The sequence below is a fragment of the Podarcis muralis genome, chromosome 2 (assembly GCF_964188315.1).
Source record: "Podarcis muralis chromosome 2, rPodMur119.hap1.1, whole genome shotgun sequence".
Lineage (NCBI taxonomy): Eukaryota > Metazoa > Chordata > Lepidosauria > Squamata > Lacertidae > Podarcis > Podarcis muralis.
The window spans coordinates 27,115,477-27,135,668 of NC_135656.1; the positions used below are offsets into that span (position 1 = coordinate 27,115,477).

At 45.9% G+C, this 20,192-nt stretch overlaps 1 protein-coding gene across 11 annotated transcripts in view; it reads right to left on the minus strand.

The window, feature by feature from the left end:
• SDK2 (sidekick cell adhesion molecule 2) overlaps positions 1–20,192 on the minus strand; it is a 330,246-nt gene that overhangs the window by 122,745 nt on the left and 187,309 nt on the right. Inside the window, exon 2 of one of the 11 annotated variants that reach the window (XM_077924061.1) lies at positions 8,245–8,363. The exons of the other annotated variants lie outside the window; for them this stretch is intronic. The gene's annotated coding sequence lies outside the window, so the exon portion shown is untranslated. The remainder of the gene's footprint in view (positions 1–8,244; positions 8,364–20,192) is intronic. 11 annotated transcript variants of the gene reach the window in all.

The following is a 20,192-nucleotide window of genomic DNA, read 5'->3' on the forward strand; positions in this document are numbered from 1 at the left end:
GCTGAGAAAATCTGCATGTAGCCTCTATCCTTCCTGGTTGGGCACATAGTTTTTAAAAGGAAATATATATATTACATTCAGGATACAGGCATCTCTGTATGAGCAGTAAGTCAATGCTATCGTTGTTGTATTTTTTATTTTTTAAAAATGTTTTATATGGTCTCTACCCAGCAGTGATCCAATGTGGCAGATGATGTATGTATATTCACAGGGCTTAGGGGATGAAATGTGTGTTTAATGTTTCTGCTTTGGTATATTTCACAAAGCTGGTTGCCTGATAAAAAGAGGGGTAAATAAGATCGTAGCTAGTTGGGAGGCAGGTGAGACAGTTCTGGGCTGTCTTGGCAACTGTTCCCAAGGGACTCGGAGAGTGAGGCAAGTGATCACTAGGGTAGTTAGGCCAGAGAGAGGGAGAAGAGAAGGAACTATGATCAAGTTCTGGGAGTGACTGTGGTGGATACAGATGGAACAGGACAGCAATGGGGGGCAGGTTGCCCTGCAACATCAAGGAAGACCATGAGAACATTGTCTCATGGGAACCCCTGGGCAACAATGGCACCGTAAGAGACTCCGCTGGGGGAATAGGTAGCAGCGTTAGCTTACTGTACAAGGACAGACGTACCCTCGTAGGGGTATTATATATTGTCGAAAAGTTATTCCTTCCCTCATTGATAATAAAAAAAGATGTTTCAACAAATGTGTTTGCATAGCCTTCCAATTTCCCTTCCCTGGGAAGTGTGAGAGCCACATAAAATTTGCCGCGTCAGAACTGTATTTCTGACTGGCATGATTAAGACGAAGTGAAATGTGTCACTGAAGTGTGGTGAAAAGAAAACACAGTGTGCAGGCTCCTTGGAGAGGAAGGGTGCGGTATAAATTCAATAAATGGCAAATAAACGGCACATTTTGTAAAATTCAAACCAGCAACACATGGGCGTGACTTCAGCGTTCCAAGTATACACAGGAAAACAAATGTGAGTGTTGCATAGCTTGCATTGCGTGCTCTGAGTGTACCTCTGATGGGAGAGAGGGTTTCTCTAAATAAGCACACCACAAGAGTCAGTTTGCCATATTCCCTGCTCAGAAAAGCACTGTTCCTCCCCACCCCTTTTAAAAACATCCTTTCAAAGCACTAAAAATCACACCAAGCCTTTTGCAAGTGAGAGGGGTGGGGTGGAAATAGCACTACATCATAATGGAAAGCAGAGTTCCTTTATTTTATTTTATTTTTTTAAGAAAAGCAGGAGGTTTCTGGGCTGGTGTGGCGGCAGCAGCAGCAGCATCTTTAGAAACCCAAGCTAGAGCATTTGGGAAGAATTATTCATGTAAGGATTTCTATTTTCCTGGGTAAGCTGCGTGTCTGCTGGAGCTAATATGAGAGTCAAAGACCTAATTAAGTTTGCCTCTGACAGAGGCTCTTGGGGGGAAACGGGAAATCCTTTAGGTGACTTCTGGATTCTCGAACCAGATGTGATGTGGAGCCAAAATGTGGAGGCTAGGGAGGGAACATTCTGGAAGGGACAGATGTGCATTGAAATACTGCTTTACCTGCCCCATTCATCTCTAGGCCCTAAACCCATATAAGCCGCGGTAATGCACGCCTCCAGTAATTTCAAGCTCCAGGCCCCTAATAGGACAATCTCATGTGATAAATTATCAGCCCTAACCAATCTGCATGTTAAATTCCTCGTGCAAGAAGTAAATATGTTCAAATCGCTAGAGAATCTCCTCTGGATCGGGAGGATTTCATTAAAGACATCAAAAACGGCCTGATTTGCATCTCATGATTCCTCACAGGAGAGAAGAAGCCCCCCCCAAACCCACAAGAGATCCATGCACTGGAGAGATTAAAGCTTGGAAATTATATTAGCCTAGGGATGGCGAAGCGCATGTTGGAAGAAAAGAAAAGAAGTGGGTAGCATAAATGAGGATGCAAAGTGCAGCGCCAGGCAAGACTACTGGGAGGGGAAGGGAGAGGGGAGGAGGGGCTTAAACTCTGCCGACCTTGAGGAACATCACAGGCTTTGATGGGAAGGAAACTCCCGCTCTGCAACAAAGCGATCTGTCTCATCGCGGCTTAGCTTGGATCATCTCAACGGTCTCCTGACCTCAGAAATCTATGAGTCTCTCTGCACTGGGCAAGGGAGTGGGGAGAATAAGCCGGGGAAAGGGCTGCTGTTGCAGAGGACAGCTCAGCCAAGCACAACAGGTGGGATACGAAATTAGATCAAAGTGTTCCTTGTTAGACCCTAACCTTGACAAATCCCAGCAAGTCTGCTTGTTAGAACCCCTGCGAGGAGCAGAGCCTGGCAGCATCCCACGTATTGTATCGCCGGGGAACCTCTCCAGGCTCCCCTTTTTTGTCTCCTTTTCCCACAAGGCAAAAGGCGCTGCTTTGCAAGGGAAGGTGGGCCGCAGGAAGGGAACCCTACAGACACAAAGCCTTCCCTGAATGCCTAGCTGCCCGAAAATCTATTCTCACAGTCAACACACACTTCAGAACAGCACCGCTGGCCCGCACGCCCCCCCCGCTCTCAGCACATCTCTCCCCTCTCTTGTAGTCCAGGAGACAAGTTATGAAAGGAAGAGGAAAGATGCAGTTGCTATGGAAACAACGCAAATGTTGGAAGACGGGCTCCTTTCTTGAAAGAAAAGAAGAATAAGAAATAATAAGGGAACGAAACCAACTTATTAGCCTTCGGGTGACATAATGAGTAAAGTGTGGCTCTGCACAGAGGCTGCTGGACTTCACGCTGTGCTAATCAACTCGCAAAGATGCTCTGCTTTTTTCACCCTCTTTACTTCACTGCCCGTTAAAAAAAACACCACACAGCCAGTCCTTATACAACACCTGGAACTCACTGAAGGTGCTACTGAAATGCTGTCAAGCAGTGGTATCTAAAATGGGTGGCACCACCCAAGAGAGGGTTACCTAGGGGGATGCTCTGAGGCAAGTGGGGGGCAGGAGGGTCTGAAGGTCTAAATGACTACCAGACTTTGAAGATTACAGTTCATCAGTTTTGCTGAACTGATTAAATAGTTTCAATTACATTTTGAACAAATGCATTTTGAATCTTACGGTGTTCCTATATTCCTTAGAGAGTTGTACAAACCACTACTCTGAATAATGCTTGTTCATAGGATAGGGACCATTGGGGATGAGTTGATGGAAATAAGGGGTCGTGCCCCCCCCCCCCAAAAAAAGTTTGGAAACACTGATGTAAAGGAACAACAAGGACAAGTGGCCATGGGGAAATTGGATGTTGGGAAGCAGGAGGTGCATGGCAAACTTCGAAGGCTTGACACTCAAAAACAAGAAGCCACCAATCACATGGCGATTCTTCTGGTGATGCTGCAACACTGGGTAGAAGACAAATTTCAAAGATGTGGAGTACGACAGAAAAGATATGGTTTCCCCACAGCAGATATTATCATTTTTCTATGCCATCGTGGTATCTGGTGTTTAAGCCTGTCCTGTTTCCAAAGCACTTTGAGCAATATTGGTAGTAACGTCTACTCTGAGTGCTGTTTGTGGCAGAGACTATGGCTAAATGAAATGAAATAATCATGAAATATTGGGGTGGGTGGGGAGCTGAAACCAGCTGCCGGCAGTGTCACCAGAACTTCTGATATAGGTGGGTTTGTGATTGACGTTGATATCTATTGGACAGTGCCTTTGATATCGTTGGTGCCAAGCGTCACATTTCACATTTCTCCCACTGCCTAGACCAGTTCTCAAAAGTTTTGTCTATCTGGGGGAGCGTACGTACAAGTTCGTACAGTGGTACCTCGGGTTAAGTACTTAATTCGTTCCGGAGGTTCGTACTTAACTTGAAACTGTTCTTAACCTGAAGCACCACTTTACCTAATGGGGCCTCCTGCTGCTGCTGTGCCGCCAGAGCACGATTTCTGTTCTCATCCTGAAGCAAAGTTCTTAACCTGAAGCACTATTTCTGGGTTAGCGGAGTCTGTAACCTGAAGCGTATGTAACCTGAAGCGTATGTAACCCAAGGTACCACTGTATATCCACTTGTTTTGAGTGTGGGTGCATCCACAATTTTATCATATAGCCTTGAAAAAGAAAAAAGAAATAGTCTGAGGGAATTTCAAGATTCCACCCTCCCACCCCCCGCCACCAGATTTCTAAAAAGATGTTAAGTCTTTGAAAGCTGCATGCCACTCTCGCAGGTCAAGAACATTTTCCTTTTCTTTCTTTCTTTCTTTTGTCAATATTTTATAAACTTTTCAGAAAGAAACAAAATTGACTGAGGGAATTCAGTGTACACTTTCTTGTAAGTGAGACTTGCTTTCAGACAAATACGCATAGGATTGGGCTGCACTCGTCTTGCAAGCTCTTGAAATACAAATTTCGAGTACCTTGTTGGGGTCCAAGAGCAGGGAGCAATGGTGGAAACAATGCACTAAGCCAGAAAAACCTGTTTATCAAATGTGCTTAATTTTTTCCAGCCACCCAGCAATACATCCACATACAAAATCCTTTCACAAAGGGTGTTTTGTAAACATGGCAGGATACCCCACTTAGCAACCTGGCTGCAGCATTTTGCACTAGCTGCAGCTTCTAAGCCAGTTATAAGGATGGCCCCACATAGAGCACACAACAGCAATCCTACTCTGAGATTATGAACACTTGGTTCACAGAGTCCTGGCTATCCCTGCCCAGGAACAGCTATAGCTGGCACACCAGTCAAAGCTAGCTAAAGGTACTCCTAGTCATGGAGGCCATTTGTGCCTCCAGTTAAAGTGCCCTCCCTACATATTTGTTCCTTCAAAAGGAGTGCAACACCTTCGAGAACAGGTAACCAGTCTAATCCCTGAACCTAGGAACCACCCACTCACAAGCCATCACTTGTCGGGATTCAGTCTCAATGTATTGGCTCTTGTTCAGACCATCACTGCACCTAAACCCTGATCCAGGATTTGCAGAGTTCTGCAGAACTGGATATCATCTGCATACTGGTGACACTTTGCTTCAAATCCCCTAATGACTGCTCTCAGGGACTTGATGCAGCTGTTGAATAGCCCCTGGTACACAATGGATCCCTGTGGAATCCACAGCACGAATGGGCAAGGGACTGAGGTGCGGTTCTCTCAATGCCACCTTCTGGAAACAGCCCTGCAATTCGGCGCAGAACCATGTATCACTGTGCTTCCCATTCCTAACCCATGGAACCAATCTAGCAAGATGCCATGGTAAATGGTACCAAAAGCCATGAAGAGATCCAGGTGGAGGAACACCAGGGTCTCTCACACACCTGTCTCCTGCTCCTGATAAAGGCCATTCATTAGTGGACCAAAACTGATTTGGTCCTAAAACCAGTCACAAACCCAGATTTGGTCCAGATGATCCCTTCCTCCAATCCCTTTCCATCTGCTAGCGAGCCTGGGAGTTGGGTGAGCATAATCTCCAACTCCAGCCCAGGCACAAACCACTCAGGTTTCTCCTTGGCATTGTTGCAGTTCAGGAGAGCAGCAGAAGTCAAGCAGAATGCAGAGGCTGGCTCATCTCATGCATGCAATGCTGTGTGTGTGTGTTGCAAAATGACAAAACGTTTCTTTCCTGAGAGCCAAAAACCAGCCAGGCAAAATGAAACCAAATTGGAGGACCTAAGTGGCTGGTGGGTTAACAATGTCATGTGGTCAGCCCCGCAAATAGGTGTATACTCCACACATTACATTTGGAAATGGAAATTATTTTATGTAGCCTTTCTTCTAATGAACCTCAAGGTGGGCAGCAACCATGTTGTTGTTGTTGTTTAGTCATTTAGTTGTGTCCGACTCTTTGTGACCCCATGGACCAGAGCACGCCAGGCACTTCTGTCTTCCACTGCCTCCCGCAGTTTAGTCAAACTCATGCTGGTAGCTTCGAGAACACTGTCCAACCATCTCGTCCTCTGTCGTCCCCTTCTCCTTGTGCCCTCCATCTTTCCCAGTATGAGGGTCTTTTCCAGGGAGTCTTCTCTTCTCATGAGGTGGCCAAAGTATTGGAGCCTCAGCTTCAGGATCTGTCCTTCCAGTGAGCACTCAGGGCTGATTTCCTTCAGAATGGAGAGGTTTGACCTTCTTGCAGTCTGTGGGACTCTCAAGAGTCTCCTCCAGCACCATAATTCAAAAGCATCAATTCTTCGGCGACCAGCCATCTTTATGGTCCAGCTCTCACTTCCATACATCACAAAAACCCATTAGATATAACAGAACCCCCCACCCCCAATTCAGTACATATAAAGAGGCAGCTGTGGAAAAACATTTGTCTGTTTCTTGGACAGTTGCAGCCTCACAGCCAGCGTGGTGTAGTGGTTAAGAGTGGTAGTCTCGTAATCTGGGGAACCGGGTTCGCGTCTCCGCTCCTCCACATGCAGCTGCTGGATTTCCTTGGGCCAGTCACACTTCTTTGAAGTCTCTCAGCCCCACTCACCTCACAGAGTGTTTGTTGTGGGGGAGGAAGGGAAAGGAGAATGTTAGCCGCTTTGAGACTCCTTAAAGGGAGTGAAAGGCGGGATATCAAATCCAAACTCTTCTTCTCTTCTTCTTCACAGCTGGGAAGGACAAACGGGACTGCTTCCACACATCCTCAGATGCTTTTTAAGAGTGGGAAGGTTCAGAGTCACCCCGGTCCAAGTATGCAGGGTTTCTGCACCCGCAGCTGATGCAGATGTTACATGCTGCAGTGCTCATTCAAGCCTCATTGAACTGGCTGGATGCATCTTTTGATGTGGATGAGGATGTGTATGCCTAGTCAGGGCCGCTATTTATTACACATGTCTGGCTGAATTGATGAAAGATGGAGCAGAGCAAGCATATTCTAATCACCTCCCCATTCCCTGTAGGGAATGCTTGTGGATATTTCCCATTTTCCCCCAAAGCGCATTTAAAGGATCCAAGCATAATCTGTTTTGGTGACAGGAGAATGTCCCTGGTTACTAATCTGGAGCAAAACAACAGATTAATATAACTGTGCGAGAATCTTCCCATAAACATTTTATTTATATATAAATCTCTCCCTCACCTCCTGCTTACACTCAAGGCACCTTGCACAATATGGGGATATATTTATTATATTGCAGAAATATAATAAAAGCAATGCCATAAATTTGAAAATACAGATGCGACTGCCAGAAGCAGAGTTTCATCACAAAATGGCCTGTGGTGTTTTAGTTTCCCCAATAATAATAAATGAGCTTTACTTCCCGATAGTTTTGAGGGGATGGCGCCAGTGGATCTATCTTACTTAACAGTGAATCCTTCAGTCCTGGGGGGACTGCCTTGAAGACTCTTTCTTCTGTTTCTTGTCGTTATTGCAGCGGAGGGACTCTGGAGTGAGCAGGGGGGGCCCTGGCAACATGTGCAAGGGGTCCCAGTGTATGGCATTAAGGTGCATTGAGGCTACAACCTTGCTGAAGCTAAGTCCGGTCAGGGCCTGGATGAATGAGTGACCACCTAATCATTATAGCAGCTAATCATTGTGAGAGCTTATTCCACATTCAACACAGTCCAATGTTTAAGTCTCTGACAAATGAAATATCCTCTTCTGAAGCATCAAGGAGGCAAGGAAGGTCAGTTTTGTCCCTGTCATGTAAAAAAGGGTAAAGGTAAAGGACCCCTAGGTGGTTAAGTCCAGTCAAATGCGACTATTGGGTGTGGCGCTCACCTTGCTTCAGGCTGAGCGAGCCGGCATTTGTCCACAGACATATTTCCGAGTCATGTGGCCAGGATGACTAAACCACTTCTGCTGCAACAGAACACCGTGACGGAAGCCAGAGCAAATGGAAATGCCGTTTACCTTCCTGCTGCAGTGGTACCTATTTATCTACTTGTACTGGTATGCTTTCAAACTGCTGGGTTGGCAGGAGTTGGGACAGAGCAACAGAAGCTCACCCCATCGCATCCTGACTTGTTACAAGAATGGCAGGGGTGTTACTGGCCTCATCTGTCCATGTGTCTCCCTCCCATGCAACAATCTGAGACTTTTTTGCTTGGCCCTCCCTCCCTTTGTCTCTCCTCCCTGCAGGGCTGAGAGGTAGCATATGAAAGAAGAAGCAGCAAGAGAGAAAAACAGAGCACATGTGGGGTTAAGGGATTATATTTGGCAGCAATCCAGCATCACCCTGGCATTAGATCAATGAATGGAAGCTGTGGTATTCACACACACACACACACACACACACACACACACACACCGGTTTAAGGACTATGCGCACATCTAGCATGCGAAAGATCTGAGTTTACGTGGCAAAGCGTGGGTTAAAGATCTCGCCTTGTCTCTTTTGTCCCAAAGGGTTCCTACGTGCTTTGCGGAATTAAACGGTGGATGAGAATAGCTGCTCCCACCGCTGAGATGCAACCACCTGTTGAGTGAAAGGAGGCAGCTGTTTAATAACAAGCAGCAACCAAAGCACCACGGCGAAGGAGAGATGGAGTCAAAGGATGGTGAACGCTGCTGATGGCTGGTGGGACCACATCCAGGGGGACAACAGGGTTCATGTTGCAACATGCTCCAAATGGGGCTGGCTTCCTTTCCAACCTTATTTTATTTTTATTAGCCAATCTAGGGGTTGGCACTGCCACCAGCATCCAAATAAATACCCTATTATTGAAGATACTGCACTGACACAGGGGATGCCAAATGTCTCATCTGGGTTGAAGAGACAGCAGCAGAGATATAGGCACTGTGGGATTTAGTAGGCTGCTGGGTAGAAACACAGGCCACTCTCTTTCTGAGACACCCCACTTTCCATCCTACAAGGGTCAGTGTAATTGAAATGAAACCTAAAAGATGGTCTCACCCCACGTACTCTGCAAGAGATGGCTTTCTGCAGATACCATCTTATCAGGAGGTATGTCCCACATAATATAGAAATTGGGCCTTTGGTGTTGTGAAATTCCCTTTTGAATTTTCTTCTGTTAAATATCAGACTCTGTTGCTTTTTCAGTGCCTACTATAGACCTCTCTCTTCTGACAAACCTTTAAAGTGGAGCTATTTCCCATTCTACTACTGTATTGGAATTGCTTTTAGATGTTTTAATTCTTTTACGAGTTGTGTGCTTGCTGCCCTGGGCTCCTTTCGGAGGGTGGGTGGGATCTAAATTTAATAATATACATACATACAACCTCTAACTTCCTGCATTTGGCAGGGCAACTTTACCACTGCCACCACCGCCATCTTGAACAGCTTTCTGCAGACAGGATAAGAATCAAAACAAGAACTGGACTCATTTGAGGATTTCGACTGAAAGCAGGGACATCAAACTGGGTTTCATTCAGACACAGAACAAGTGTGCGGGCAGACAATTATTTATCATAGCAGGACAAACCAAGAGGTGGCAGAACAAGGACCCATGAGTAGCCCATGCCAAAAATCTGCTTCTTGTTTCCCAGCAGGACCCTTTAATGCCTACACTGGTCTATCATGCAACTTTTCGGGTGCTAGCAAAGGAAGAACAAACACAGTGCTGCCAAAAGCTCTACACACCAAAATCTGACAATGCCTCTTGCAGACATTTTCCATTGCAGCCCCTATTTTCCATGGACAGTCCCAGATTTACAGAAGCCACCCCACTTTCCTTAGTCCCAGTTTTCCTTAGGGTGCCCCTATTTTCATCGGAGAAATGTTGGGAGGGTATGTTCTTGCTTGCCTGGGTGGAGGACAGAAAGCGTCCTATTGTACAAAAGCAAAATTTTGGCTCTGGGCCTACCCGCCAGAGGCATGTGGAAACTGGAAGTGTTGCTCAGAGGGGTTCCCTACTCAAAGGGGCAGAATGACCTGGAAACCCCCAACTCCCAAGGAATCCTTCCTCAGTGTAATACAACTGCATCATTTATCCTCTATGCACCTCTTTTCCTCATGCTGGTCATCCATGGAACTGAATAATGGGAACTGTTGGCAGTCATTGCTATTCATATATGCAGCCTTTCCTTGTGCGAAGTAATAATCTTTGGATTATAAAACTTCAGCTCAGTCAATATATATCACATTACCTAGCTAAGGGTGAGTCTGGGTAGGGTGTGTGTGAGGCAAGAAGATAATTCTTAGTAGTTCTATCTATCTATCATCTATCTATATCTATCTATCATCTATCTATCTATCTATCTATCTATCTATCTATCTATCTATCTATCTATCATCTATCTATCTATCATCTATCTATATCTATCTATCATCTATCTATCTATCTATCTATCTATCTATCTATCTATCTATCTATCTATCTATCTAATCTATCATCTATCTATATCTATCTATCATCTATCTATCTATCTATCTATCTATCTATCTATCATCTATCTATCTATCTATCATCTATCTATCTATCTATCTATCATCTATCTATCTATCTATCTATCTATCTATCTATCTATCATCTATCTATCTATCTATCTATCTATCTATCTATCTATCATCTATCTATCTATCATCTATCATCTATCTATATCTATCTATCTCTATCTATTATCATCAGATAGTGGTGTTGCGCTCCTAAATCAATCTGGATGAGAATCACCACTGAATTTCATCTACACATCTCCACCTTGTGGGGTTATCTGGAGCTATGGAATTACCTTGTCAACAATATGCAGATGTCACACAGCTCTACTTCTCCTTTACATCTGCAGGTGAAAGGCAGTGGAAGTCCTGGACTGTTGTCTTGCCTTGGTAACGGATTGAATCAGAGCCAACAAACTGAATCTCAGTCCGGATAAGACTGAGGCACTGTTAGTGCGTCGTTCCCTAGACCGGGTGACTGGGAGGTTGTCTGCTCTTGATACTTCTGGATCCATTGCTGTCACTTGAGGCTCAGGAGGCCTCAGTGGCATGGAGTGCCTTCCATCAGGTTCAGCTGGTGGCCCAGCTATGTCCCTATCTGGACAGGGACACTGTTCTCCATGCTCTCTGGTTAACTACTGCAACATGCTATGAAGACAATTTGGAAACTTCAGCTGGTGTAGAATTCAGCAGCCAGGTGGGGCAAAACAGTTTGAACCCATTACACAAATCCTGGCCTGACTACACTGGCTGCCAATTAGTTTCTGGGCCTCATTCAAAGTGCTGGTTTGGGACTATAAAGCCTTACATGGCTGAGGACCACAATACCTCAAGGACAGCCTCTCTCCATATGAATCACCTACACCCTGAGATCATGTGCCTCCTCTACAAGGTCCAGAGGGTGGCAACACGAGAACGGGCCTTTTCTGCAGTCGCTCCCCTTTTGTGGAATGCTTTCCCCAGCCAGGTTTGGCTGGCACCTTCGTTATGCACCTTTAGGTGCCAGGGGAAAACATCCCTCTTCAACCTTGGGCTGATTGACATCCAAAGTCCTTTTAAATGTGTTGTGGAAGGGGCGGGGAGATTATTGGTTGTTCTTATTTTAACTATGTATTTTGTGGTTTTTATATTGCAATTTTATGTTCTGAACTGCCCTGGGATCTGCAGAGAAAGGGTGGTATAACACAAACAAACAAACAAACTCCCGCTTGAGCAAAAAGTCTGACAAATTTGGAGGGAAGAAAAGAGTTACACTGAAAAAGGTTACCAGTAAAATTTCCATACATCTCACACATTCCCCAAGTGAAGAAAACTGCTCAGTTGTGGCTTGGAAAGCCATTGCGGTGACATAATTGGTTGCAGGTTACATGCTCGTTCACACACAGCATTGAGGTCACACAGCATTCTTGGGAAGGTGTGTGGGTACTGGGTTTGGTAGGAACAGGGAAGCCAGTAAAAGGTGGGTTGAGGGACCAGAGTGGGCACCGACTCCAAACCAACAATTTGTGGTTGCCACAGCTAAAAACAGCTGATGGGAGTGTACTGCCCTATCCTGACATAATAGTCAAACAATCGCACCTTCCGAAGCCTTGTGCTGAATCCAGCACTATGCTGGAATTAATGGCATAGGTTACAGCTGTTTATGAGTTTGCCTGAGGCCCATAATTAGTGCGCTGAATTAGTTTTGGCCAACGACTGTGGGGGCAAAGAAAACAAACCCAAGACTCCATGGAATTGTTTGTTAAGCACGCCTACGCAAGCCACTGCAATCACACACGCCAAGCCTTCCACTCTTGATGCGAACAGTTATTTTTCACAATTTAGATTCACGCGGAATTGGAAAACTGTCATGTTTTTCACCTGCGTTACAAAGCATCCCAAACTTTATGGGAGGATGCAAGAGCTCTCTCTTTGAAACGGCTTCACTGAATCGCTTGCTAGGATGAGACAATTCATGCATAGCATTACATAAGAACATAAGAAGAGTCTCCCTGGATCTTGCCAGTGACCCTTCTAGTCCAGCATCCTGTTCTCAGAGTGGCAACCAGGTGCCCAGGGCAGTGATGTACACCAGTACTGGCAGGGTATGAAGCTGGGAGACAGAGCCCCCAGCAGGCGGAACCAGAGCTACAGTCAGTGGTAGGCAGAACCAACTAAATTCTAGCTTGTTCCCATCCTTTCCCTCAGGAGTTGTATAAGGGCAACGGTGGGACTAAGCAGGAGGAAGGTGATTGGAGGTGTCCAGAAGGCAGGCAGGTAGAGGCTGACTGAGGACAGGCTGAGGTTGGCACAAATGGATCAGCCTCCATTGAAGAAGAAGAGGAGTTTGGATTTGATATCCCGCTTTATCACTACCCGAAAGAGTCTCAAAGCGGCTAACATTCTCCTTTCACTTCCTCCCCCACAACAAACACTCTGTGAGGTGAGTGGGGCTGGGAGACTTCACAGAAGTGTGACTAGCCCAAGGTCACCCAGCAGCTGCATGTGGAGGAGCGGGGAAGCGAACCCGGTTCACCAGATTACGAGACTACCGCTCTTAACCACTACACCGCACTGTTTCTCATTCCCCATTGGCCCAGGGGAAGCACATGAGTGGGACCTAAGCAGAACATCACTCTCTCCACCTGCAGTTCCAGCAACTGATATTCAGAAGCATACTGCCTCTGGCTGTGGAGGCAGAACATAGCCATTGTGGCTGGTAGCCAATGATAACTTTATCATCTTGTCTACTCCTCTTTTAACACAACCCAAGTTGGAATCAATTTGATTCCCTCCCCCTCTTCTTTTTTCCTTTCCCCTCCTGTGATGAAACTCCTATTGGGGACTTCACTGGCTTTTTTCTGGCCCATGTAGGACCAGTTTGGAAAGTTAGCCTTGGTGAAGACTTGATGTTTTCATCCCCAAAAAAGTTTTTGATTTGAGTTTCCATTGAAATGAGGCTGTATTTTAATGTTTTAATGTTGTATTTTAATCTTGTTTTTAAGTTGCATTTCAATCAGTTTGTTTTATATCGGGTGTTAGCCGCCCTGAGCCTGGTCTTGGCTGGGGAGGGCAGGGTATAAATACAATTTATTATTATTATTATTATTATTATTATTATTATTATTATTATTACACAGGGGAATTCTACTACTCAGGAATCAGGACTGATCTACAAATTCGGGGGCGGCGGGGCAGAAAGCATGTGGTACAACCATGCTGGGATTGTACCATTTCAAAATGCAGGTGGGAGATTGCAAAATTTCACTGCCTAGCAGAAGCTAGCATTTCAGGGAGAAGAGTTACAGCAAAGCAGGGAGGTTTTGATATGGGCCAGGATTTAGGCAGGAAATTATTGCTGGCGTTCTATGGCAATACAGTTCCAGGAGAGCCATATTATCGCCCCCTCTGTCCCGTCCCCCCCCCAAAATCTGTAGACTACACGATCTCTCAGTCATCTCAGCAAGGCCTGGGAAGAAATAATATCTAGCCATATTCCATCCTTTCACCATGTATTCCTTGCATCCTGATTTGTTTCCAGTCTAGATGCCTCACTGGCTAAGGGTAACTATGTAAATTAGTACCTCTAGGAAATCCCACTCCAAGTTTTCATTCTGGTGACTTACTGCTTGCTGGGCTTTGGCGTTTTCCTGCCTGTTCCAGAACATAAGAAGAGCCTGCTGGATCAGGCCAATGGCCCATCTAGTCCAGTATCCTGTTGTCACAGAAGCCAACCAGATGCCTGTGGGAAACCTTGGCTCTCTTGCCCTTTTGCCATAGAGATTAATGTTTCTTCCAATTCCAACACTGCTTTAGATTCCTTGGCTACACTCATCCCATCTTCCTACCTTGGGAATGTCCTAGTGGACCGTCCTTGATCTGAGTCATCATTTAGCCTCAATACCATTCTTAGTTCTGTTTCTACCAGTCGGTCAGGCAACTGATAATCAGTCATAACAGACCTGTGGCCCTCCAATTGCTATCCCGTCACCACTGACCATGTTTGCTGGGTTTGATGGGAGCTGGACAACATCCGGAAAGCTATTGCTGTTATCAAGTCATCTCTGTGCCACTGAGTCTGAGATGGACATACACCAAAAGCCTGAGCCAAATTTCACCCACATCTGTAATCACTAAGTGGTGGCCAATTTTATCCCACATCCTTGTCTTGTCTACCGCAGTTTGTTCCTCACACCTTAGCTATTGCCATCACCCTGGGCTGGTGGCCACTGCAAATGGGTCCTTAACAGGTGGACAGCCTTACAGGGAGTTGAGAAGACCTTGCTCAGATAGCAACCCACCCCCACCCCCAGCACCTACAACCAGCAATCCCCCTCCCCATTCTTACCCATAGCCCAAGAAAATCTATAATGCAATTACATCTGTCTGACGCACGTGCGAGGTGAAAAGAATCTCGCCGTCGGCAGCACCATTCACTGCTAATTGCAATGTGCCTTTGCTAAGGGACAACTACAGAGCAATTTTGCAGAGTGCAGAACAATCAGGAGAACGGGAGCACTAAACATTTTTGACTTGTGCAGTTATTCCCTCTTTCACCATTTAAAAAAAAAGTGTGTGTGTGGGGGGAATCCTACAGCTCCCCGCCCCTTAATTTTTTTCTAAACCAAACCCCAAGTGATTGTCTTTATTTGCACAAAGTGCCTCATAAATGCAAGAATTGCAAAACGCTAGGAAGAGAGAGTCAGCAGCAAGACCTGCCTTGGCTCGGATGAAAAGGAGAGGCTGGCATGTTGGATTTCAGGTCACGTTCTTGCATCTTGCAAGGAGACCTTTGGGGAATGCGGGGCTGCAAAGCAGCACAAATTTGTACAACACCAAGTCCTGCACACACCCAGCACAGTATTAGGCACTGCAGACCCAGAGAGTGGTGGGTGGGGCGGGGTGGTGGTGGAGAGACTTGCAAGGTGCTCCAGGATTTGGATATGGCCATAGCTTGTCTAGCCAATGGTCTGGCAAGTGGGGTATTTCTGAAGGAAGGGAGACTCCTGCTACTTAATTCTAGCATTTATTTCCTTTTAAGTTAGCATTTTCTACCTTGCTTTTCCATCCAAAGATGTCCGAGGTTGGCTAACAATAAATTATAAAGCAAAAGCACCAGCCGTGTCTTTCTTCTCAAATACGTAGAAGACCTCAAGAACGTATTACCTCTTTTCTAACTTCTACTTCTACAGCTTCCTCTTCATTCTCTTCTTTAACAATTGTTCCATGTCAATTGTTGAATGCTAGGAGTTTTGCACTGTAATTTCACGGGATGGAATTTGTGGCGGTATCCTGGCATGCAGTTCTTTCTTGCTTTTTAAAATTTAGCATGACATGCCAATATATTGACCCAAAAGCCACGGTTCCATAATGGAGCAGGAATTGCAGGATAAAAGGAACATTAGAAACTGGGACAGAAGTGCCAGCATTATAACCAAGAAAGCTACCCCAAGAAACCCCATGTTTGAACGCAGACTCAGAATGGTATTAGAATTTCCTGCATCTGTAACCTGTGTGAAAATAAAGCCAAGTTGATTATCACATTCGAGCAATTACAGAAAAAATGGTTTTTTTCATATTCTGTATCATATTAGCAAGTTTCAGAAGCCGTGAATTAGGCAGTAAAAGTGTTCTTACAATCGCTTGTGAATTATCCTTGGTCCACTATCCCTTATTTGAGTAACCTAGCAGCAGCCTCCCAATCACCAAGATAGTTCCTGAAATAGCCCAGCTGAGTGGCAAATTCAGGACACGTTGCCCCGTGCAGAAAAGGGCCCTCCCCTGCGATCAAAGACAGCCCTCTCTTTCCCCAAAGGATTAATATGTTTCTAAACCCGTTAACTTTTAATTACCGCCTGAGCAAGCTGGCTGAGTGCCATCTACATCTCTATTAAAATTCAATTTATGCCCATCATAACTAATTCTGCCGCCCTAGCTTCCTCACCGGCAGCCTTCAATTGCCAGACAAGATGTCCGAAACCTCGTCTCACTGCATTAAATCTCCAAAGAGAGGATCTCTCTCTCTTTCTCTCTCTCTCATCTGCAGGGCTGAATGAAGGAGACGGCAGCAGGTGGCACTTTGAGCGGGAGGAGAAGAAATGGGTGGTTTGAGAGTGGTTTGCACAGAGTCCTTGTGGCTTCATCAGCTTCACGGAGATACCTGGTCCATTTCTAGACAGTCTGCTCTACAGAGGTTTTACTTATTCTCACTTTTGCTGCTGTAAAGGGCAGCTCTACATATTGCTGTAGCGAGAGCATCAGGATGTGCAGATAACACATGCCTATATTTGTATCTTTAAATACTGGTATACAAGTATCTGGGGAACCTGACACAACAACAACAACAACAACAACAATAATAATTAATTTATACCCTGACCATCTGGCTGGGTTTCCCCAGCCACTCTTGATGGCTTCCAACAAAGTATTAAAATACAGTAGTCTGTTAAACTTAAAAGCTTCCCTAAAGAGGGTTGCCTTCAGATGTCTTCTAAAAGTCTGGTAGTTGTTCTTCTCTTTGACATCTGGTGGGAGGGCGTTCCACAGGGCGGGTGCCACTACCGAGAAGGCCCTCTGCCTGGTTCCCTGTAATGTGGCTTCTCGCAGTGAGGGAACCGCCAGAAGGCCCTCGGTGCTAGACCTCGGTGTCTGGGCTGAACGGTGGGGTGGAGATGCTCCTTCAGGTATACTGGACCGAGGCTGTTTAGGGCTTTAAAGGTCAGCACCAACACTTTGAATTGTGCTCGGAAACGTACCAGGAGCCAATGTAGGTCTTTCAAGACCGGTGTTATGTGGTCTCGGCGGCCGCTCCCAGTCACCAGTCTAGCTGCTGCATTCTGGATTAGTTGTAGTTTCCGGGTCACCTTAAAGGTAGCCCCACGTACAGCGCATTGCAGTAGTCCAAGCAGGAGATAACTAGAGCATGCACCACTCTGGCGAGACAAGGAGGTATCTTACCTTCCCAGCGTAGCCCATGCTCACTGGTGCTCAAAAGTTGCATATATGTTACGGGATTGCTGTGAGGAACACAGGTGTAACCCTGGTAACTTTCACAGTGGGCAGAGCTGTCCAAAATGGAGGCTTGGACTCTTAACAGCAAGTGAGGTTTTCAAGGACTGCTACTACACTGCCACCCTCTTCTTTATTTCACCACTGACTGGTGTTCCGTTTTACAACATCCAGTCTACAAATACAGTGGTACCTCAGGTTAAGTACTTAATTCGTTCCAGAGGTCCGTTCTTAACCTGAAACTGTTCTTAACCTGAAACACCACTTTAGCTAATGGGGCCTCCCACTGCTGCCGCGCCGCCAGAGCACAATTTCTGTTCTCATCCTGAAGCAAAGTTCTTAACCCAAGGTACTATTTCTGGGTTAGCGGAGTCTGTAACCTGAAGCGTATGTAAGCTGAAGTGTATGTAACCCGAGGTACCACTGTACATAGATGTCCAAGGGGGGTGGGCTGGGCATGGTTTGCCACATGTGCAGATCTGAGTTCAGCATTTGAATCTACTTAACAAGGAATAGCTATGGGAGAAACAACTCAATTAAATGTGCATTTCAAATAAGTTTGGGTTTACATCTAAGGGTTCGTTCAAGATTTCAAAGGCAATTAATCAGACTGGTCACTGTTGCTAGTGGTACCGGGCATCAATGAAGATTTGAGCAGGAAACAGTTCTTGTAGAGTTTAATTTTGGTATCGCAGAAGTTTGGAACATCCTATCCTGTTGGATGGTACAGGTGAAAGGAGTATGTTGGTACCTCTGTACGGTTGCTACAGGAATAGGGAAACTGTGGCCTTCCAGATGTTGCTAAACTGCAACTCCCATCATCTGTGATGGGAGGGCTGATAGGAATGTGAGTCCAACATCTGGAATGCCACAGGTTCCCACAATTTCCAAGGACACTTCCAAATTCGGTCTGCCACTTTCTAATACATAATTGCAGTCAAGGAAAGTGTCAAAAATAACTTCAGCATGGCAAATTCAAGAAGTCAAGTGGGTTGTGTGTATTCCTATAACACCATGATGATACCACTTAGTGAAATTGCACAAAATGGTTTTAATCTTAACAATGGCAAAAAAGAAAAAAGCACAGAAGCTCCCAACAGTGTTTGAATAGTTTGTCTTATGCATCTGCTGTTTTTCAGGCACTCCGTGCATGTTAGAAATACTCTAGGAACATCTGCTGAGCAAAACTGGTTTACACAGCCATTTGCTATTTAACATTAAGGTCACTGCACTTCATTCGTAGTGGCACATGATTATATTGTGCCACAACAAATGAAAAACAAATAAAGTAAAAAGGAATATTCTCCTCTCTTCTACCAGCAAACAATCAACTTTGATGTATTATCACTGTCTGGGATGAATGATCAAAGGCTGAATGGGGTGAGGGCTGGGAGAACATATCTCTAGGCTCTTGTCATGCATAATGTTCCCTGTGCTCATATATAGTTTTCAAGGGTTGGTATAATGCAGAATTGGACATGAAAGCTTAGCGGCAATGGAATAAGCACCTACTATTCCACATGCAAATTTCTTTTTGAAATGCCAGCTTTCACTGTGGTTGCTTTGGGTGGAAGCCAACCAACCTGAGCGTCATGGGTAGTTTAGCCCTAACTTAGGTATTTAATAGAATCATAGAACTGTAGAGTTGGAAGGGACCCTGAGGATCATCACATCTAACCCCCTGCAATGCAGGAATATGCAGCTGTCCCATACGGGGATTGAACTTGCAACCTTGGCATGATCAGCACCAAGCTCTGTCCAACTGAGCTATCCAGGCTTATTTATTTATTGAATTTATTATATTCCACCTTCTTCTCCAGGGGGCTCAAAGTGGCCTATGCGGTTCTTCCCTTCCTCACTGAACCACCACCACCACAGCCACCCTTTCAAGGAGGTTAGGCTAAGAGGCAGTGACTGGCCGAATGTCACCCAGTGAGCTTCCTGGTCGAGTGGGAGGTTGAGCCCTGGTCTCCCAGGTCCTAGTCCAACACACTCAGTGTTTCTTGAACTTGGGTTACTTGAACTTGCTACTGTTGGACTACAACTCCCATCATCTTTGACCACTGGTCTTGCTAGCTAGGGATGTGGGGAGGTGTAGTCCAATAACAGCTGGGGACCCATGCTTGAGGAACACTGCTCTCACTGCTATACCACACTAGCTGTGGCTCCCCAGATCACGCTGGATTCCCACTATCCCTGACAGGGGGTCATGCCAGCTGGGTCTGAGGAGTCCAAAAGCATATTGAGGGCCACCCCTGCCCTAATTCAATCTAATGCAATGAACCAGTAGTCTCAACCTGCACTCCTGGTAGCCAGGCTCCGGTACGTCACCTACTGCCCCACTGAAGCAGTATGGCTGCTAGCCGAATTTTAGGCTGACCTCTGTTACCAAGGAACAGAAGCGTCACTGAGGCAGCATCAGAAGCCCCGCCAGCTGACTTGGCACCTCGTCAGATGGCCCAGGGGATCAATGAAGCTCCATCTGGACTGATAAAGCCTCAAAGTTAGAGCAAACTTGTCTCTTGCAGAGAAGGCGCTGGCAGGCTGTCCTCCTGGTGGTCACTTTCCATTGCAGTTGGTGCTGCCCTGAGGACCTGATTTGGAAATATGACACCTGCCTCTGGCCAAGCCACCACTTGGGGTTCCTGACTTGCACCACTCTGGCTGCCTCTGGGTGATGGCTTTCTCCCTCTGGAACCCTGGGGCTTTGATCCTGTCAGCACTTGAGCAACCTGCAGCAAACTTTGACACCCTCAAAACCTGTTAATCACCTTTCCGGCACAGAGGTGAGCTAAAGAGTGGCTTTCCCTGCTCTTTCAGGCATGTCTGTCAGTGGGGTGAGACACAGGCAGGCCTGAGGCAAATCCTTTGCTCAGCAGTGTGGCTCTGAAAGGCTGCAGAAATGTTTGAATCCACTTCCCCGTG